General features: G+C 48.3%; 1 long non-coding RNA gene across 2 annotated transcripts; it reads left to right on the top strand.

Moving 5' to 3' along the window:
- The first annotated feature begins 1,151 nt into the window (after positions 1–1,151).
- Positions 1,152–13,906, top strand: LOC148149192 (uncharacterized). 2 transcript variants are annotated; one of them, XR_015758060.1, is made up of 3 exons: positions 1,152–1,246; positions 2,040–2,232; positions 12,672–13,906. It is a non-coding gene; the product is annotated as an uncharacterized LOC148149192 (long non-coding RNA). The 2 variants fall into 2 exon arrangements; XR_015758062.1 differs by lacking the exon at positions 12,672–13,906 and adding an exon at positions 8,736–9,409.
- The last annotated feature ends 8,190 nt before the right edge of the window (positions 13,907–22,096 follow it).

Here is a 22,096-nt window from a genome sequence, read left to right as displayed (position 1 = left end):
TCCTAACCTTCCTCATTTACATCCTTCATCCTAACCCTATATTCCCTTCTCCATTGCCTCCTGTCCAGTTGCCTCCTAACCACATCAATGCTGTTCATTACGACCATTCCCTGTGAGAGTGAGTTCCACACTCTCTCTGCTCTTTGGGTGAAGAGTTTTCTCCTGAATTCCCTGTTGGATTTCCTGGGAACTATCTGATATTGATGGTGTAACATTATACTCTTCCCCACAAGAGGAAACAATCTCTCTCTCTGTCTCTCTCTCTCCACTCCATCAAGTAGAAAGACCGCTGTTAAGAACAGCCATCACCGTGATACTTGAAAATGTGAGAAAAGACAGCAATCCTAGTGACCGCAGGAATATCTACCATTCTTCACAGTCTGCAAAGTCCTTTAGTTTGTACAGTGTTCACTGTTGTAATAGAGGAAACATTGAAATGTGACTTCAGGTCTGTAGTGATTGTAATGAGGTCAGCCAGGTAGACCTCATAGAATATGAGTTCCCTGATTGAGGCTGTTAACACGGTCTAATCAGGGAGCCCTGGCTGACAGATTTAAACAGGAGTGTCAGGAATTGTGCTCAACTCTAACAGCTGGCTCCGAAGGAGCTGGATCAGTGGCGGGTTCCATGCACATGTAGATAAAGGGTGACCTGGTGACGGCATACCGGCCCCTGTGGAGTTATTTCAATGTCTATTGCCAAAAACCTCCTGTACATTGTTACGATCTGTGTTGCTGAGTGCAGTAATGCTCGGTTTCACTCACACAGCCTGTCTGTACAAAGCATGAACCCATAAACACCAAGGAGGTAATCTCCTGATCAATCAGTCTCACATGCTGCTCTGAGAGAGTTGTGAGATTGTCTTTTCCATCTGCCTTTGGTAAGGTACAGGTTTAGTATGTCATTTAAGAGAGAGACAGAATGAGAGAGATAAAGTGGAGCGCTCCAACCAGTGACGGGGAAGGCCGGTGGGGAAGCGGGGGTGGTGTTGGAGAGACAGATACGGCAGCCAGTGGGAGAGAGAAGGGGAAGGTCGGGGAGTGGGGGGAAGAGGGGCCAGCAGCCAATGAAAGAGAGCCCAGTGTGTCCTTGCTCAGAGCAGTGTCACTCCTGCGATAACAAACCTGACCTTTGTCCCAATAGGCTTCGAGGGCCTGCCTCATGTGAACGCAGAGTGTTCGGCCGATCCTCACTGGGACAACCCTTACAGTGATCCCATCAAAGAGTGACACACGTACAAAACAAGGTGAGCACTGGCAGCAAGGTTAGGAAGGGAGGCCTCTGATCCCTCCCAGACTCAATGTGTCTGAGTGCAGCACTGCCCCACCCCACCCCTGGCCTGGCTCTGTGTGACCCCACAGCAGTCACTGCCACCCGAACAGGATGGGACCCTGCAATCTTGGTCTGCTCCCTCATGGTCGGGAGGTGGGGGGAGCAAGTGAAGCCTCAGCGAGACTGTGAGGGAAACTGGCTGTTTGGGCACAGTATTAAATCTAAAACTGATCTCATTGGCTGCCTCACTTTGAGTGTGACCCACTACACCTTGCTCAACACACACGCAGCCCATGACCTACCCTCTGATGATGCCCTGGGAGCTAATGAGCATCCCAGATTGTCAGAAAATTTAAAATTGGCCTCCAGGACACTTGCCGTACCCTTTGAAGAGGCAGAGAGAAATTCTCTTAACTAACTCTTCACTGTAACAATGTGGGAGCTGGCCTGGGTACCAACAGTGTTGTCTGACAGTCTTGTGCCACCCAATGGAGGTATCGCAGTGGGCACGGGGGGGGGGGGGGCGGTGGGGAGGGTGAGAAGTGTTAACTAGGGACAACGGTGCATGGGAAATGAGGAAAGACTTTAAAATGTACCAGCCTCTTCCTAGCGCGTTGGACAGCGCTGACAACTCGTACACAACCCGGTCTCAGTTTAACTCCCATCACCAGGGGAGAAGCGAGAGGTCCAACAGTGCAGAAGAAGTGGGCTCAGATTCAGGGGTCAGTGATCACGGTCAATTATCGATCTGTAAATCCATTTGGCAGACGTTAAGAGGGAGAGAATTTCCTGATCAGTCAGCTACTGCGAGCAACAACCTCACATCGGACTGACCTCTGCGATGGCAGGACTGATGTGCGAAGAGAGGCTGGGGATCGGTCATGATTACCTTCACTGGAGGTTAGAAGAATGAGGAGGACCTCATAGAGTTCTAACAGGACCACACAAGGTAAACACAAGGTAGGATGTTCCCGATCAAGAGAGAGTCCAGAACCAGAGGGACACGGTCTGAGGATTCAGGGTAGGCCGTTTCGGACTGAGGTGAGGATAAAAGTCTTCACCCAGAGAGTGAGTTGAGGCTTAATCATTAAATGTTTTCAAGAAGCAGTTAGATATAGCTCTTAGACCTAAAGGGATCAAAGAGTCTGGGGAGAAAGCAGGAACAGGGGACTGGGTTGGATGCTCATATTGAATTGCAGAGCAGGCTCTAGAGGCCAAATGGCCTACTCCTGGTCTTGAGGTGACATTATGGTGCCCCAGTCAATTGAATGAGATTCAATCTCATGCATTGTCAAAAAGCAAAGAGTCATTTTCTCTTTCAGTAATTGTCCCAGTGATATTTTCTGCCAGCAATGTTCTGGTTTTGTAAGGTCGATTCTGAGGGGAGTGGGTGGGGTGGGCTAGGCGTGAGTGGGTGGGTAAACCCTGGGGAGAGAAGGAGCCAGTCTTCCTTCGACACCCCCTCAGGCTCTGACACTCTGTACGGAGCTCTGCTGCTGCTGGGGCACGGCGCCAGGAGGCTGCTCGTGTCCTGAGGAAGCTCTGAGGAAGTGCTGCCGCTTTCAGCGTGGGGACTTCCTGTCAAGGCTGTGAGAGCGAGGGCGGTGGGCAGAGGTTAAACACGGGCTGGGAGGAGCACAGCCGCGAGCACAGGGAGGATATCCTGTTCATGACAGAAACCTTGAGCGACCTCCCTTCCCTTTCAAATGGAGTGGAAGGAAACAGAGGCACAGCTGGGGGTGTGAGAGGGTCCATGATTTATCCAGGGTGGGGTGACACACCCACCGGTGGCTATCTGGGCTAACCACTGGTTATGGATAGTGATGGTTCAGGCTAGGTCAATGCACTCAAGCGTTTGATCAAGGCCAATATTTGTACACCCTTCACAATCTCTGTGGTCCCCTAAATCCAACCTTTTTAAGAATCCTCACAATTTTACAACTGTGAAGGTGCTACACGAATGCACATTGTTATCTTTCGGCTCCCCCAGCCCAAGGTTGAAACCTCAGTGGAAATACTTACGACAAAACCCTCCCTTGATGTAAGACCTTGTATTTATAAAACACTTGAAACATCACCTCGGAGATTTTAAAGGGATGGATCTCCAGGCTCTCAGCTCTCTGGTACTGAGAGGGCACAGGGTCTGGGAGTATAGAAACACAGTCAGCAACAAAGCTGCTGGCCAGTGGAAAATGCTTTCACGTAAATTCCTCAGCTTGAGAAGTGGCTGCAGTAACAGGAGGAATGGTGAATGTCTCTGGACAACATTCTCACATCTCCATTACCAGCTTCTCATTCTCCACACTCACTGCTGGTGTTGCACTGAGGTGGACAAAGTCAGAAGTCACCTGACTTCACCTGGCTAAGGAATGGCGCTCCGAAAGCTTCTGATTTCAAATGAACTAGTTGGAATGTTGTGTGAATGTTGTGTGAATGAACAAAGCATATAAAAACTGAACTGACATAAAACAGCTTTGAATGATCTCCAAACTCCACCCTCTCTCACTCACTGTCCCCGATCCAACTCCCCACCCTCACACACTTTACCCCATCCAGCCCCCCGACCCTCACAGACTGTACTCCATCCAACTCCACACCATCACACACACACTGTACCCCATCCAACCGCCACCCTCACACACTTTACCCCATCCAGCCCCCCACCTCACACACTTTACCCCATCCAGCCCCCAACCCTCACACACTGTACCCCATCCCACTCCCCACCCTCACACACACTGTACCCCATCCCACTCCCCACCCTCACACACACACTGTACCCCATCCCACTCCACACCATCACACACACACACTGTACCCCATCCAACTCCCAATCCTCACACACACTGTACCCCATGCAACTACCCACCCTCACACACACTGTACCCTATCCCACTCCCCACCCTCACACACACTGTACACCATCCCACTCCCCACCCTCACATACACACTGTACCCCATCCAACTCGCACCCTCACACACACACACTGTACCCTATTCCACTCCCCATCTTGACACACACACACTGTACCCCATCCCACTCCCCACCTTCACACACACACTGTACCCCATCCCACTCCCCACCCTCACACACACACACACTGTACCCCATCCCACTCCCCACCTTCACACACACACTGTACCCCATCCCACTCCTCACCCTCACACACACTGTACCCCATCCCACTCCCCACCCTCACACACTGTACCATATCCAAATACCCACCCTCACACACTGTACCCCATCCAACTCCCCACCCTCACACACACACACTGTACCCCATCCCACCCTCATAAACACACACTGTACCACATCCAACTCCCCACCCTCAAACACACACATACTGTACTCCATCCAGCCCCCCTACCCTCACACACCGAACCCCATCCAACTCCCCACCCACACCCACTGTACCTCATCCAACTCCCCACCCTCACACACACACTGTACCCCATCCAGCCCCCAACCCTCCCACACACACTGTAACCCATCCCACTCCCCACTCTCACACACACACTGTACCCCATGTCACTCCCCACCCTCACACACAGACTGTACCCTATCCAACTACCCACCTTCACACACACTGTACACCATCCCACTCCCCACCCTCACACATACACTGTACCCCATCCCACTCCCCACCCTCACACACACTGTACCCCATCCAACTCCCCACCCTCACACACACTCCACCCCCTCCCCCCACCACACACACGCACACACTGTACCCCATCCCACTCCCCACCCTCACACACACATTGTACCCCATCCAACTCCACACCCTCACACACACACTGTACCCCATCCCACGCCCCACCCTCACACACACTGTACCCCATCCCACTCCCAATCCTCCCCCACACACACTGTACCCCATCCCACTCCCCACCTTCACACACAGTACCCCATCCCACTCCCCACCCTCACACACACTGTACCCCATCCCACTCCCCACTCATACACACACACACACACACACTGTACCCCATCCAACTCCCCACCCTCACACACACTGTACCTCATCCCATTCCCCAGCCTCACACACACACTGTACCCCAACCCACTCTCAATCCTCCCACACACACACTGTACCCCATCCCAGTCCCTACCCTCACACGCAGACTGTACCCTATCCCACTCCCCACCCTCACACACAGACTGTACCCCATCCCACTCCCCACCCTCACACACACACTGTATCCCATCCCACTGCCCACCCTCACACACTGGACCCCATTCAACTCCCCACCCTCACACACACACACTGTAACCCATCCACCTCCCCACCCTCACACACACACTGTACCCCATCCACTCCCCACTCTCACACACACACTGTACCCCATCCCACTCCCCACCCTCACACACACACTGTACCCCATCCAACTCCCCACCCTCACACACACACTGTACCCCATCCAACTCCCCACCCTCACACACACACTGTACCCCATCCCACTCCCCACCTTCACACACACACTGTACCCCATCCAACTCCCCACCATCACACGCACTCTACCCCATCCAGCCCCCCCACCCTCACACACTGTACTCCACCAAACTCCCCACCCTCACATAGTGTACCCCATCCAGCACCCCACCCTCACACACTGTACCCCATCCTGCCCCCCACCGACACACACACTCTACCCCTCCCAACTCCCCACCCTCACATTCTGTACCCCATCCAGCCCCCCACCCTCAAACACTCTACCCCATCCAGCTCCCCACCCTCTCACACACACACTGTACCTTATCCCACTCCCCACCCTCACACTGTCCCCATCCATCTCCCCACCTTCACACACACACACACTGTCCCTATCCATCTCCCCACCCTCATACACACACACACTCTACTCCCCACTAACTCCCCACCCTCACATACTGTACGCCATCCAGCCCCCCCACCCTTTACACACACTGTACACCATCCCACTCCCCACCCTCACACACACACACTGTACCCCATCCCACTCCCCACCCTCACACACACACACAGTACCCATCCCACTCCCCACCCTCAGACACACAATGTACCCCATTCCATTCCCAACCCTTACACACTCTACCTCATCCAGCCCCCACCCTCACACACACTCTACCCCACCCAACTCCCCACCCTCATACACTGTACCTCATCCTGCTCCCGCCCGCCCTCACATATACTCTACCCCACCTAACATCCCACCATCATACTCTGCCCCCATCCCACCCTATCCCTGTAACCTTGCATTTCCCATGGCTAACCCACCTAGCCTGTACATCCCTGGACAATATGGGACAATTTATCATGGATGATTCACCTAACCTGCACATCTTTAGACTGTGAGAGGAATCCGGAGCACCTGGAGGAAACCCACAAAGACATTGTCTGTGCAGAGTTTGCTCAGTCGCCCGAGGCTGGAATCAATGTTCCTGGCGCTGTGTGGCAGCAGTGCTAACCACTGAGCCACCGTGCTGTAACTCTACACTCTCTTGCTCTCTCTTTTTGCCTCTCTCCTTAGCTGGCCCTAATCATTTCTTCTATGAGCCCATGCTGGGAGGCTCCTACCCATAGGTTTTAGCTAACTAACTGCTCAGATTGTCAGCTTTGATTCCTGTGCACTCTCTCAATGTGAGAGCAGACCTTGACCTGCCTGTATGGAGCTGCTACAGACATTATGTAGAGTCCAGCCACTTCCTCTCTCATTTTGTTTTGAGGATCTGAGGGTGCTGCCCTTCTCCCTCATCTGATGAAGGAGCATCGCTCCGAAAGCTAGTGTACTTCCAATTAAACCTGTTGCACTATAACCTGGTGTTGTGTGATTTTTAACTTCGCCCTCAAACGCTCTTGTCGTTTCAATTGTACCACATTCTCTCCCTGACTTTAACACAAGGCATGGGAGAGCAGTCAATGCAGATATGATCCTGCAGGATTGGTTGAAACTGTTTTTGAGGTTTCCCACATTCCCTGTTACCATGGCAATGACACCAATCAACCGTGCTCAAAGGCGTGGTTACTTTTCAGATCTAAACGAGTTTTTGAACGAACCTGCTTATTCAGAAAGGCGCTGTCAGGTTTGTGATACGCCTCCAACTTTCCTTGATAACCCAATGACATGAAAGGTGCTACACTAATGCACATAGAAACAGAGAAAATAGGACCTTTAGGCCCGTCTGCCATTCAATATGATTATAGCTTGTCATTCAATTGAATCCTGAGTTCTTGCTATCTGCCCATACCCTTCTGCTCTAAGATATACATCTCACTCTTTCTTGAAAACATTCAATGCTTTGGCCTTAACCACTTTGAGTGGTAGTGAATTCCACAGGCTCCCCACTCTCTGGGTGAGGATATGTCTCCTCATCTCAGTCTGAAATGGCCTACTCTATGTCCACATACTGTGACCCCTGGTCCTGGTCTCCCTAGTCATCCCTTTCTGTCTAGATTTATTAGTCTTATTCTAAATTCCAGTGAATACCATCCTAACTGATCCAAACTCTCCTTGCACATCAGTCCTGCCATCCCAGGAGTCAGTCTGGGAAACCACTCCCTCCATCGCCAGGACATCCTTCCTCAGATTAGGAGACCAACACTGCACACAGTACTCCAGGTGTGGCCTCACCAAGGCCCTGTACAATTGCAGCAAGAGATCCCTACCTCTGTACTCAAACACTCTTGCTATGAAGGCCAACATATTACTTGCCTTCTTCACTGCCTGAGCCACCACCGACATACATGTTGTGGTTAGCTTGTCAAACCAGATTGCCACCCAATCCCACCCACTCAGTTATGTTAAAAAATTACCCTCCCTAGCCTGAGTCCCATTTCTATTTGTTCCTTTTACTGACCAGCTGAAGTCTCGTTGTAGACCTCAGGGATCTCTGCTATAATATCCACCATTCCCGATGAAGGGCTCCTGCCCGAAACGTCGATTTTCCTGTTCCTCAGATGCTGCCTGACTTGCTCTGCTTTTCCAGCACCACTGTAACCTTGACTCTAACCTCCAGCATCTGCAGTCCTCACTTTCGCTTATGATATTTATCATCCAGTGCCCCCAACCGCTTACCCTCCAGTCACTCCAGTCACGCCAAACACAACCCGGCCGGCTCAGCCCCTGCCCATGGAATTACAGACCCTGGTTTAGCTCACGCAAGCACTCACCTGCCACCTCTGAGGGTCACAAAGCCTGAATTCTTGTAGCACCTTTGCCAGGGTAAGGAGTTTCACAAAAGCATTTGAGGAAATATTAAGGTAGGTGACTAAGAAGCCTGTCAAAGAGGCATCTTCCAAGAAGTGGAAGAGAGAGAGATGGAGGAAGAGGTTTAGGGAGGGAGTTTGAGATATTGTATCACACAGTTGAAGCTGCCGGTGATGGATCAGTGAATATCGATTTGTGTAAGTCTTGATAAATCAATTAGCCTCCATCTCTGCTCACTATATAGCTCATCAACATCTCTGCACCTCTGTCTGCAGATGGAGGACAGGTCAGTCACAGTCTTGATGGCTCCTTATATCTGTTGAACCTCCACCGACAGACGGCATCCCATTGGGAGACCCAACACACCCCACACTCGGTGCTCAGGAGGAAATTAAATAGCCCACAACAACTGGCACAAATCAGGAATCAGCTCTCTGTTGAGTTTTGGAATTGTTGGTGTTAGAATGGACAAATCACCTCGTGGGTCACAGGAAGATTTGTGTGGACCAGTGCACTTTCTCAGTGAAGCGACAGGTTTCAGGAGTCTACCCTGAGGAGCTCTAAAAATATTGAAAAGGGCTAATGCCAATGCATGGGATGTCAGACTCATGGTGAGCGTGTGTGTGAATTACACCACATTGTTTCCTTGCATAAGATGCATTAAAGGTGATATTTCTGCAGGCGCCAATCTTAGTAAATCACACATGTTCCCCATTCTGTTTGGCATGCATCATTTAGATGGAGGTAAAGACCCTTCAGTACTGCTGCTGGTATTACCTTTACAGTCTTTAGCATGAATCAGCTACCACTGGCCCTTAACGCCCAGTTGCTGCCACCACACTGTGGTTTCTGGAGTCTGCCAGTATAACATGGTTCAAGTGCTCAAGATTAGAGAGGTGCTGGAAAAGCACAGCAGGTCAAGCAGCATCCGAGGAGCAGGAAAATCGACGTTTCGGGCAGGAACCCTTCATCACGAATGGTATCATTCCTGACGAGGGACCAATTCTGGAGATGGTGGGAGTGACTTACGAGAAGGGATTAACTGGGTCAGGATTGTTTTGCTGGAGCTCAAACGAATGAGGGGGGATCTCATAGAGACCTATAAAACTCCAACAGGACTAGACAGGGTAGATGCAGGAAGGATGTTCCCAATGGGTGGGTGTGTCTAGAACCAGGGCTCACAGTCTGAGGATTCGGGGTGGGCCATTTAGGAGGGAGATGAGGAGACATTTCTTCACCCAAAGAGCAGTGAGTCTGTGGAATTCATTACAACAGGAAGTAGTTGATTCCAAAACATTGAATGTATTCAAGAGGTGGCTAACTTGGGGTGAATGGGATCAAAGGTTATGGGGGAGAAAGCAGGATTAGGCTATTGAGTTGGACAATCAGCCATGATCATGATGAATGGGGGAGCAAGCCCGAAGGGCTGAATGGCCTCCACCTGCTCCTATCTTCTATCTTTCTATAAAACCCCAGTTTCAAGGCTGGTGATATGACACTCGGGATCTTTATAACATCCAAACAAAACGTCAGCAAAATCCTCTGGGTCCATCGGTAGCAGGCCTGTCTTGCTTCCATTCAATGTCTTCAACCTACAGTGTCACCTTCTTCCACCTCATGGTAGGCAATGCGTTCAACAGCCATCACATCATCCCCCTTAAAGAGATACAGGGCTATCTGAAACACACTGGCTGCAGCACCCTCTCAATGCGGAGGAGAACATAACACCATTCTAGAACCTCCTGTCATGGAGGACCTGGGACTGAGCCCACCTTGGTAAAGCTCAGTAAGGTCACCCCCCCCCCCCATCTCATCAGAGCTAAGACCCCACAAAACTCCAGTCTTCACCCACTTCATCAAAAGTGGGAAATCATTCGAACATGGAACGAGAGTAGGGCTGGAAAAGCACAGCAGGTCAGGCAGCATCCGAGGTGCAGGAAAATCGACGTTTCGGTCAAAAGCCCTTCATCAGAAATAGAGGCAGGAAGCCTCCAGGGTGGAGAGATAAATTTGGGGGGGGCGGGGTGCTGGGGAGAAGGCTGCAAAGAATGAATGGGGGTGGGGTTGGAGGTGATAGGTCAGAGAGGAGGGTGGAGCCGATAGGTGGGAAGGGAGATTGGCAGGTAGGACAGCTCATGGGGATGGTGCTGAGCTGGAAGGTTGGAACTGAGGTAAGGTGGGGGGAGGGGAAATGAGGAAACTGGTGAAGTCCACATTGATGCCCTGGGGTTGAAGTGTTCCAAGGCAGAAGATGAGGCGTTCTTCCTCCAGGCATCGGGTGGTGAGGAAGCGGCGGTGAAGGAGGCCCAGGACCTCCATGTCCTCGGCAGAGTGGGAGGGAGAGTTGAAATGTTGGGCCACAGGGCGGTGGGGTTGATTGGTGCGGGTGTCCCGGAGATTTTCCCTAAAGCGCTCAGCTAGGAGGCGTCTAGTCTCCCCAATGTAGAGGAGACCGCATCGGGAGCAACAGATACAGTAAATAATATTGGTGGGTGTGCAGGTAAAACTTTGATGGATGTGGAAGGCTCCTTTAGGGCCTTGGATGGAGGTGAGGGAGGAGGTGTGGGAGCAGCTTTTGCAATTCCTGCAGTGGCAGGGGAGGGTGCCGGGAAGGGAGGGTGGGTTGTTGGGAGGCGTGGACCTGACCAAGTAGTCATGGAGGGAACAGTCTTTGCGGAAGGCAGAAAGAGGTGGGGAGGGAAATATATCCCTGGTTGTGGAGTCCGTTTGGAGGTGGCGGAAATGTCAGCGGATGGTTTGGTTTATGCGAAGGGTGGAAGGTGAGCACCAGGGGCATTCTGTCCTTGTTACGGTTGGAGGGGTGGGGTCTGAGGGCGGAGGTGCGGGATGTGGACGAGGTGCGTTGGAGGGCATCTTTAACCACGTGGGAAGGGAAATTGCAGTCTCTAAAGAAGGAGGCCATCTGGTGTGTTCTGTGGTGGAACTGGTCCTCCTGGGAGCAGATACGGCGGAGGTGGAGGAATTGGGAATATGGGATGGCATTTTTGCAAGAAGTAGGGTGGGAAGAGGTGTAATCCAGGTAGCTGTGGGAGTCGGTGGGTTTGTAAAAACTGTCAGTGTCAAGTCAAGTCGTCATTAATGGAGATGGAGAGGTCCAGGAAGGGGAGTGAGGTGTCAGAGATGGTCCAGGTGAATTTAAGGGCGGGGTGGAGTGTGTTGGTGAAGTTGATGAACTGCTCAACCTCCTCGCGGGAGCACGAGGTGGCGCCGATGCAGTCATCAATGTAGCGGAGGAAGAGGTGGGGAGTGGTGCCAGTGTAACTATGGAAGATGGACTGTTCTATGCAGCCGACAAATTTGCCACCAGTTCCACCACAGAACACACCAGATGGCCTCCTTCTTTAGAGATCGCAATTTCCCTTCTCACATGGTTGAAGATGCCCTTCATCAGTGGTTGAAGAAGTAGTGCTTTGAAAGCTCGTGTCTCCAAATAAACCTGTTGGACTATAACCTGGTGTTGTGTGATTTTTAACTTTGTCCACCCCAGTCCAACACCGGCATCTCCAAATCAGACCTAGAGATTCCACGTTCCATCAACTTTGACAGCCCAGCACTCAAGGTGATCAGTAGATTCACATAGCTCAACAATTACAAGTGACCAGCCCCTTGATGCCAAAATCGGCAATATCCTGGGGGTTATCGTTGGCCCGAAACTGAAGTGGGCCAGCTGTATAAACAAAGCGGCTACAGGGTTTGGCTTTCTGCTGTCGTTTTCACTCAGCTCCCGACTATTCAAAAGAAAATGAACCTTTCCTCTGTCCCCCTCAGCAGAAAGCTGCTGAAATGTCGGGCAGCACTTTCGCTCAAAACCTCTCAAATACCCCTCTCTGACATCCGCCACCTGCCAATTCATCCCGAGACTGGGTTTATTGCTTTGGAAAGTACTTCGTTTTCATGGGACTCATTCAGTTTTTTGCCACTAACTTGGATAAGATTTAACCATCAGACTCAGCATTAAATACAGAGTAACCTCAATTATCCGGCATTTGATTATCCAAATATTAGATTATCCGGCAAGATCGCAAATTCCCGACACTTGGCTAAACTATGTTATCCGGCATTCGATTATCCGGAATTCAATTAACCGAATGAAATACTCCCCTCCCACGTCCTTCGGATAATTGGGATTTCTCTGTATTGGAGTTTTTACTCTCAGTGCTACCATGTTATGTATTCTTCTTCCCTTACAGAGTGGCACAGTGGCTCAGCAGTTAGCACTGCTGCCTCACAGCACCAGGATTCCAGGTTCGATTCCAGCCTCGGACGACTGTCTGCGTGGAGTTTGCACATTCTCCCCCGAGTCTGCGTGGGTTTCCTCTGGGTGCTCCGATTTCCTCCCACAGTCCAAAGATGTGTAGATCAGGTGAATTGGCCATGCTAAATTGCCCACAGTGTTAGGTGCATTAGTCAGAGGGAAATGGGTCTGGGTGTGGACTTTGGAAGATTAGGCAGGACTTGTTGGGCCGAAGGGCCTGTTTCCACTCTGTAGGGAATCTAATCTTAAGCTTGAATTGCTTTATTGTCACTTGTACCGAAGTACAGTGAAAAGCTTTGTTTACGAGCAATACAGGCAGATCATAGTAAGCAAGGATGTACAGAAGAAAAGATTTAGACGGAGGCACACAGGTTACATTGCACAGAGCACACAAGAGAGATCAACATTAACAAGGTCAGCATTATTTGAGGCAAGAAAGCCCATTCAATAGTCTAATAACAGCTGGGAAGATGCTGCCCCTGAACATACTGGGGGTATGTATTCAGGCTTCTTTATCTTGAAATACTCAGACTTAGTATTCTGAAGGTTCATTGACTGTATTTCTCTGTATTGTGGCCGGAGGACTGTTAAGCCTGTTAAACCATTTCTCAGCCCATGAGTGCGAATGTGAATGTGGCAGCCCAGGATATTTATTCACACAACAATTAGTTCCGAGCTCGATAGAAATGATTTAACACTACAACACCTCCATGTTACAAGCAAATGGCCATCCTGACAGAAAACTCCTTGCTAAAAACTGAAGGAGCCTGGAATTGTGAGAAATACTTTCAAAATGTTTTCAGTGCTTAGAAGGGAGTGATTCCACAGTAACAATGCCAAGTATTTTCTCTCTCTCGCTCTCCCTCATATACTGAAGAATTTCTGCAACTCTCTAGAGGACTGGACTTTGCAAATCGGCAGGCCAAGTATTTCCGACTACCCCAGAATACAAGCATTATCGCTATGGCAACGAGCCCAACATTCCAGCTACCGGCAGTTGTTGCTAGTCTGGCCTCCCTTAGCAACCAGGGAAATATTGTGCTGGAGGATTAGTGTCTATATATAGATGTGTGTATACTATTTGACAATTTATTATCCTTTTCTTTGCTATTTCCAACGCCCTGTCTCTAATCTAGCTGCAATCTTTCTTCACCCCGGCAAGATATTATCTGGAAGCCCACTGAGTTTATGGATGGGTGCGGGGGTGGTGTAGAGGTTTACTGCACACGCTGTCAGCCTTGACTGGAAATGTCCTGGTCAAATCATTAGATCCATTGGGCTACCACTGGGGAGGGAGGAGGTGAAGGTGGAAGGTTTTATATCAAACTATTATTAAATGGGATGCTCTTCAGAGGCTAGGTCCAGACTTAATGGGCCAAAACAGCCTCTTTCCACACTGTTGGGATTCTCTGATTCTAAATCGGAATCTAAGTCCCCAAAACTTAGCAAATATTATAGAGCCATAGAATCATACAGCATGGAAGCAGACCCTTCGTTCCAACCAGACCATATTAAAGTAGTCCCACTCGCCTACATTTGGCCCATAGCCCTCCAAACATTTCTTTTGCATATACTTATCTGAATGTCTTTTAGCTGTCGTAACTGTATCTGCATCCTCCACTTCCTCTGGGAGTTCATTCGACATACGAACCACTCTGTGTAAAAGATTTGCCCCTCATCTTTTTTAAATCTTCCTCCATTCACCTTAAAAAATGCCCCCTAGTCTTGAGAACCCCCAGCTTAGGTGAAAAAAAAACAACTGCCATTCACGTTATTGATATCCCACATGATTTTATACACCTCTATACAGTCACCCCTCAACCTCCTATGCTCCAGTGAAAATAGCCCCAGGCTATTCAGCCTCCTCTATAATGCAGACCCTCCATTCCCGGTAACATCCTGGTAAGTCTTTTCTGATACCTCTACAGCTTAATAATATTATTGAGGACGAGGCTTCCTTTGAACATGGGAGCTTCTTTGTCCCAAAGATGAAGACAATCCAATCAGTTATTTCTGCCATGTGCCTCCCTTCCACTTGGCCATTAAATCTCCGTTAATGCACCTCCCTGTTTGAACCCTGAACTCACAGCTTCCTCCCAGTTCCTCTCCTCTCATGCCCTCTCAGAGTTCACCTCATCCAATTAGAGCCACTTCCTGTTCCCTCAATCCCTAAACTGCTGACCGTCCCCCGGTCACCACGCTTTACTGAGACTGGAAACCATTTCCTTTCTTCAGGTATTGCCCTGTCCCATTCAAATCTCCCAGGTTCCAAAGTAGGGATTGGCAACAAATGGTGGCCTTGGCAGTGACACTCACATCGCTTGAAAGAATACAGAAAAACAAAATAAGGCAAACATCCCTGTCTTTCTCCTTCTCAATCTGACTGCAGCTTTGGACACAGTGACCACACCATCTTCCTCCAACCCCTCTGCACTGTTGTCCAGCTGCTCTTACCCAGCTTCCATTCTTATCCATCACATCGTAGCCAGAAAATCACTGTCTTTAAAAATACTCAATGACATCTCCTCCACCGCTCTTTGAGGTAGTGAGCCCCAAAGAAGAAAGGATTTTACCTCATCTCTGTAGTAAAAGGGTGACCCATGATTTTAAAACCGCGCCAAAGAATCATACAGCACGGAAACAGACCTTTCTGTACAACTCATCCATGCCGTCCAAGTTCCCCAAACTAAACTAGGCCCATTTTCCTGAGTTTGGACCATTCCCCTCTAAATTTCTCCTGACCAAACGTCTTTTAAATGCTGCAACTATCCCTGCACCCTCCACTTTCTCTGGCAGTTCATTCCAAATATGCACCACCCTCTGCGTGAAAAAGCTGCCCTTCAGGTCCCTTTTAAAGCCCTTTCCTCTCACCTTAAATCTGTGCCCTTTACTTTTGGACTCTCCTACCTTGGAGAAAACAGCTTGGCTCATCACATCATCTATGCCTCTCATCATTTTATGAACCTCTAATGATTAGATTAGATTATAGATTAGATTATATTACAGTGTGGAAACAGGCCCTTCGGCCCAACAAGTCCACACTGCCCCGCCGAAGCGAAACCCACCCATACCCCTACATTTACCCCTTACCTAACACTACGGGCAATTTAGTATGGCCAATTCACCTGATCCTGCACATCTTTGTGACTGTGGGAGGAAACCAGAGCACCCGGAGGAAACCCACGCAGACACGGGGAGAACGTGCAAACTCCACACAGTCAGTCGCCTGAGGCAGGAATTGAACCCGGGTCTCTGGCGCTGTGAGGCAGCAGTGCTAACCACTGTGCCACCGTGCCGCCCACTGCCACCGTGCCGCCCACATGCTCCAATGAAAATAGTCCCAGCCTATACTTATAACTCAAACCAAAACATACCCACATGAGGCTACAAATATTCATATTAATAATGGAATAAGAGTTTACATAAAGAAAACAATACACTGACGTACTACTGTTCGGAAGATCTTAACATAAACTTCACTAGATTTCGACCTGTTCCTCAACACCATCTGTTAAAGATTCAACTCCAGAGAAATTGCAGACTTATCTTAATTCTCTTTTTCTATTTAACTGACTCCTTCCTTCCAGCTTCTCTCCCAGATCGTGGAGACAGTATTGATGATTCCTTTTAGAGTCTGCTATCATGAACTCAAATCAGAGACAGCCTAAACTTTCCCAGTTACAAAAACTTGCAGATTTCCAGCCAAACTCCCTTTGGCCTAGAAGCTTCACAAACAAGACACTTCCACTGAGTTGAATACCAAAATAAAACGAAAATCTGTGGATTCTGGGAATCTGAAACAAAAACAGAAATCACTGGAGAATGTCAGCAATTCTGGCATCAGTGGAGAGAAAGTACAGTTAACATTTCAATTTCAGTGACCCTTCTTCAGAGACTTTAATTCTGTTGAGTTAACTGGCTTCCTTGAATTACAAACTATAAAACGTGCTCCTGAATTTCTGGCATTCACTGAACTGAACAGAAGAACTTGCTGAACTGAAAACATTGGCCTCAAATGTGTTTATTCTGTCATAAACTCAACGGTATACATGTCTTTCCATTCACAACCTAGGGGGCTGCTGCAACACGCTTTTTGATTCATGCTGGATTTCAGTCATGGCTGCACAATGACTTGCTAACCTTTCCAAAACAAAGGAAACAATCATAACAGTGTCTACATGTATCTGCTGGATTCCTGAAGAAGGGCTCATGCCCGAAACGTCGATTCTCCTGTTCCTTGGATGCTGCCTGACCTGCTGCGCTTCTCCAGCAACACATTTTCAGCTCTGATCTCCAGCATCTGCAGTCCTCACTTTCTCCTTCTACATGTATCTGTGTCACTTTGTAAAACAGAAGGACTAAAATTATTATAAATTGCACAGGTTTCACCAGTGAAAAGACAAATGTAACGATTGACTGCCTGGACAGGTTGATGACATCACTAGAGTTCAATGCTCAGAATCTCTCCAATCACCTCCATCCCCAAACTCAATGGAGTTTGTGAGACATGATTTCCCACGCACAAAGCCATGTTGACTATTCCGAATCAGTCCTTGCCTTTCCAAATACATGTACATCCTGTCCCTCAGGATTCCCTCCAACAACTTGCCCACCACCGAGGTCAGGCTCACTGGTCTATAGTTCCCTGGCTTGTCCTTACCACCTTTCTTAAACAGTGGCACCACGTTTGCCAACCTCCAGTCTTCCGGCACCTCACCTGTGACTATCAATGATACAAATATCTCAGCAAGAGATGCATCACCCTCTGTATGAAAAGGTCGCCCCTTAGGTCCCTTTTAAATCTTTCCCCTCTCACCCTAAACCTATGCCCTCTAGTTCTGAAATCCCCTACCCCAGGGAAAATACCTTGTCTATTTACCCTATCCATGTCCCTCATGATTTTATAAACCTCTATAAGGTCACCCCTCAACTTCAGACACTAGAGGGAAAGCTGGAAATTCAGCCTCTCCCTATAGCTCAAATCTTTCAAACCTGGCCACATCTTTTTAAATCTTTTGTGAACCCTTTCAAGTTTCACAACATCCTTCCTAACGTAGGGAGACCAGAATTGCATGCAGTATTCCAAATGTGGCTTAACCAATGTCCTGTACACCCTCAACATGCTCAATACACTGACCAATAAAGGCAAGCATACCAAACGCCTTCTTCACTATCTTGTCTACCTGTGACTCCACTTTCAAAATAGCCCAAAACTGTACACAGTATTTAAGATGTGATCTCACCAATTCCCTGTACAACTAAAGTATAACACCCTCATTTTTACATTCAATTCCCTTCGTAAAAAGGATAGCATCCAATTAGTCATCTTGTTTATGTGCTGTACTAATTTCTAACTGTTGTGACAATCTAAAACCTTATTTTAGCTCAGAACTCCGCAGTCGTTCACCATTCGAGTAATACTCTGATGGTGAAGCCTCCACGATGATGTCTGACTGAGCTGGCAACATGGCTGAGCATAGATATTGAAGTTAAATATAGTAGGTGAAAGAGTAAACAAACAAAACTGAGAATCCCAGCAGGTCTGGTGGTATCTATAGAGAGTTAATGGGGGAGAGGGGATGAATTTAATGTGAGGGGTCTCTAGCCTGCAAATTGGACTACGAGCACATTGCCTCTTCTAGGAAGGCCTGTGGTGTTAGGTGGCCACTAGGATGCCCTACCCGGATCAAAAACCACAGGCAGATACATCCCGCCAACCGAAAGCTGCCCTTCCAACCAGGGGCCAGCAGCTCTTTTGACAGGCAGCGCCACTGGGAAGACGGTGGCTGCTGCCGGAACTGCGAGCACCAGACACCCAGGCTCGAAAAGGAAACCCAGGCCACAGCTAGGTCATGTCAGGATGGACCTCGTGGGGCAGAGGTCACAGGGGGTGAAGTCTAAAGGAAGTGCAGGGTTTTGGTGGCTCTCATGGAGCCCCACCCTTTCCTGATAGCAGGAGACCACAAGCCGTGTGCGCAGATTTGGCCAACATGCATTCTGCATGGCAAGATCCTTAGAGGAAGAGGCGGAATGAAATAATCAGACATTTAGTTGCTCTCTTAAAAGTATCAATTAGACACACAATAGCCATTCTCGGGCCTTTCAGATCCATAAGAATTTTATCAGAGGTGGGAAAATACCGGGTCATTCTCACACAAACTTACATAAGCCCATATGGTGTAGGAGCAGAATTAGGCCATTTCGCCCATTGAATCTGCTCCTTCATTGCATGAGAGCGTGAATTGGATAATCCTCAACTCCCCTTTCCTGCTTTTTTCCCATAACCCTCGAATCCCTTACTGATTCAAAATCTGTCTCTCTCAGCCTTGAATATATTTAATGACCCAGCCTCAACAGCCCCCTACTGTAAAGATTTCCACAGATGCGCTACCCTCTGAGAAGAGAACTTCCTCCTCATCTCTGTCTTAAATGGGTGACTCTCTATTCTGAGATGCTGCCCTCTGGTCCTAGACTCTCCCACAAGAGGAAATAACCTGTCCGCATCTTCCCTGTCAACTGGATGTCTGGGGATGTTTTTTATATGGAATTCCAGAAGGCATTTGATAAAGTCCCACAGAAGAGACTGTTAACCCAGATGCAAACCCATGGAATTGTATGTAAATTATTGACATGGCTGGGAAATTGGTTGAGTGGCAGGCAACAGAAAATAGTGATACTGTGTAGGTGCTGAAATGAGCAGGATGCGGCCAGTGGTGTCTTACAAGGATCAATGTGAGAGTCTCAATTATTCACATTATTTCTTAACGACTTGGACATTGGCAGAGAAAGGCACTTATCCAAATTTGCTGATGACACAAATTTACACGGCATTGTAGACATTGTAGGTGATTGCATAACGTTGCAGAGGAATATTGAGAGACTCGGTGAATGGGCAAAACTACGGCAGAAGGAGTTCGATGTAAGCAAGTATGAGGTTATGCATTTTGGACCGATAAAGGATAGATCAGAGTACTTCCTAGATGGTTTGAAGTTAAATGGAGTGGATGTCCAAAGAGACTCAGTGGGTTCAGGTGCATAAATCTTTAAAATGTCACAGGCAAGTGCAAAAAATAGTCAAGAAGACCACTGGAATGCTGGCCTTTAACCTAGAGAACTAGACTGTCAGGATGCAGGAGCTATGCTGCAGTTATACAAAACCCTAATTAGACCCCACTTGGACTACTGAAAGCAGACCTGGGCCCCACACCTTCGGAAGGATATAACTGCCTTGGAGGCAGCACAACACAGGTTCACAAGAATGATACCTGGACTTCAGCGATTAAGTTAGGAGAAGTGATTGTACAAATTCAACATTTTTTCTCCAGAATTTAGAAGGTTAAGTAACAGTCTGATCGAAGTTTTCAAGATATTAACAGGAAAAGACAGGGTGGATAAAGATAAATGATTTCCATTGATTGGGGATTCTCGAACTAGGGGCAGAGTCTAAGAATTAGGGCCAGACCATTCAGGAGAGATCATAGGAAGCACTTCTAGACACAAGGGTGGTAGAGGTTTGGAACTCTCTTTCACAAATGGCAATGGATTTTAAATCTGAGTGATAACTTGTGTTGAGCAAAGGTATCAAGGGATAATGGCCAAAGTATGGTATATGGAATTAGGCCACAGATCAGCCACAATCTCATTGCATGATGGAACAGGCCAACGGGGTGAATAGCCTACTCCTGTGGATGTAAATTTGCTCGCTGAGCTGGAAGGTTCATTTCCATACGTTTCATCATCCTACTAGGTAACATCTTCAGTGGGCTTCCAGCAAAACACTGTTGATAATTCTTGCTTTCTATTTATATGTTTGGGTTTCTTTGGGTTGATGACATCATTTCTTGTGATGATGTTATCTCCTGTTCTTTTTCTCAAGGGGTGGTAGATGGGGTCTAACTCGATGTGATTGTTGATAGAACTCCATCAACAAACACATCGAGTTAGACCCCATCTACCAGCCCCTGAGAAAAAGATCAGGAAGTGACATCATCACAGGAAATGACATCATCACAGGAAATGATGCCACCACAGGAAATGACATTATCAACCCAAAGAAACCCAAACATATAAATAGAAAGCAGGAATTATCAACAGTGTTTTGCCCAGAGGCCCACTGAAGATGTTACCTAGTAGGGTGACGAAACATCTGGAAATGAACCTTCCAGTTCGGCAAGCAAACCTACATCCAGAACCTCAACCTGAGCTACAAATCTTCTCAAACTCCGCTAAGCCTACTCATGTTTCTATGTTTCTATGTATTCCAGCTGTGACTGACTAGTGCTTTTGTATAGTTTTGGCAAAATGCCCAGCCTTTATACTCTATTCCCTTTGAAGTAACCTGCATTTACCTTCCTTATACCTGCTGAACTTGGATGCTAGCTTTTTGTGATTCGTGGATGAAGTCTCCCAATCTGCAATCCTTCACCATTTAAATAATATTCAGCTCCTCTATTCGTCCTGCCAAAGTGCATAGCCTCACATCATCCCACATTATATTCCATTTGCCAAGTTTTTACCCACTTGTTTAACCTGTCAATATCCCTCTACAGACTCTGTACAATCCTCAGCATTTGCTTTCCCACCTATTTATGTGTCATCCACAAATGTGGAGAATGGTATGTTCATTTAAGCATACCGTGAATAATTGTGGCTCCAGCACTGATCTCTGTGGCACATTGTTAGTTACATCCAGGTTGCCATCCTGAAACTCAGGCCTGATTAATTGTGAGACGTGGGGAGGTGGGGGTCTATAAAATTCGAGTTCACGCTTCAGGCTGATTGTCAACCAGAAACCAGCTTTCCGTTTCTTTCTCCTTGATTGTTGCTGGACCTGTGAAGTATTTTCACTGTTTTCTGTCTTTCCTTTCGATTTTCAGCACCCTGGAACTTTGCACAAGTTTAGAACGAAGTGTGTAATTCTTCTTTCCAAGAATTTTCCCGGTTTGCTTTCCATCCTGCTGGTCTTTGCCTGTGAGCATTCCATCCTTGGTTTTGGATTCTGCAGAAATCGAGGATCTGAATAAACAATTTGTCTCGACGTGAGTTGTTTACTTCAGCTTGCAGACTGCGGAGCCAGGGTTTTTGTGTTTGAGACATCTGCCCAGTCTCCCTTGTGTACAAGTGTGGAAGTGTGGTGGGGGCAGCAGATGAGGAGTGGACTGGGGCTTTCTGTGATGCCACTCCCTTTTGATTGTGCCACGGTCACATTGTCCAACTCGGTCAAGGCCAATTGGAGGGCACTGTTGCTAAGTTTGCAAATGTGACAGGCAGGAAGCTGGAAGAACACAACAAGCCAAGTCAGGAGGTGGAGAAGTTTCGGGGATAACCCTTCTTCAAGACTGGGGTTGGGGGTAGGGGGAG

Source organism: Chiloscyllium plagiosum, unplaced genomic scaffold (assembly GCF_037043375.1).
Source record: "Chiloscyllium plagiosum isolate Xiang-an unplaced genomic scaffold, Cpla_swu_hap1 HiC_scaffold_9, whole genome shotgun sequence".
In the NCBI taxonomy this organism is placed as follows: Eukaryota; Metazoa; Chordata; class Chondrichthyes; order Orectolobiformes; family Hemiscylliidae; genus Chiloscyllium; species Chiloscyllium plagiosum.
This window is presented reverse-complemented; position numbering and strand designations above follow the sequence as displayed.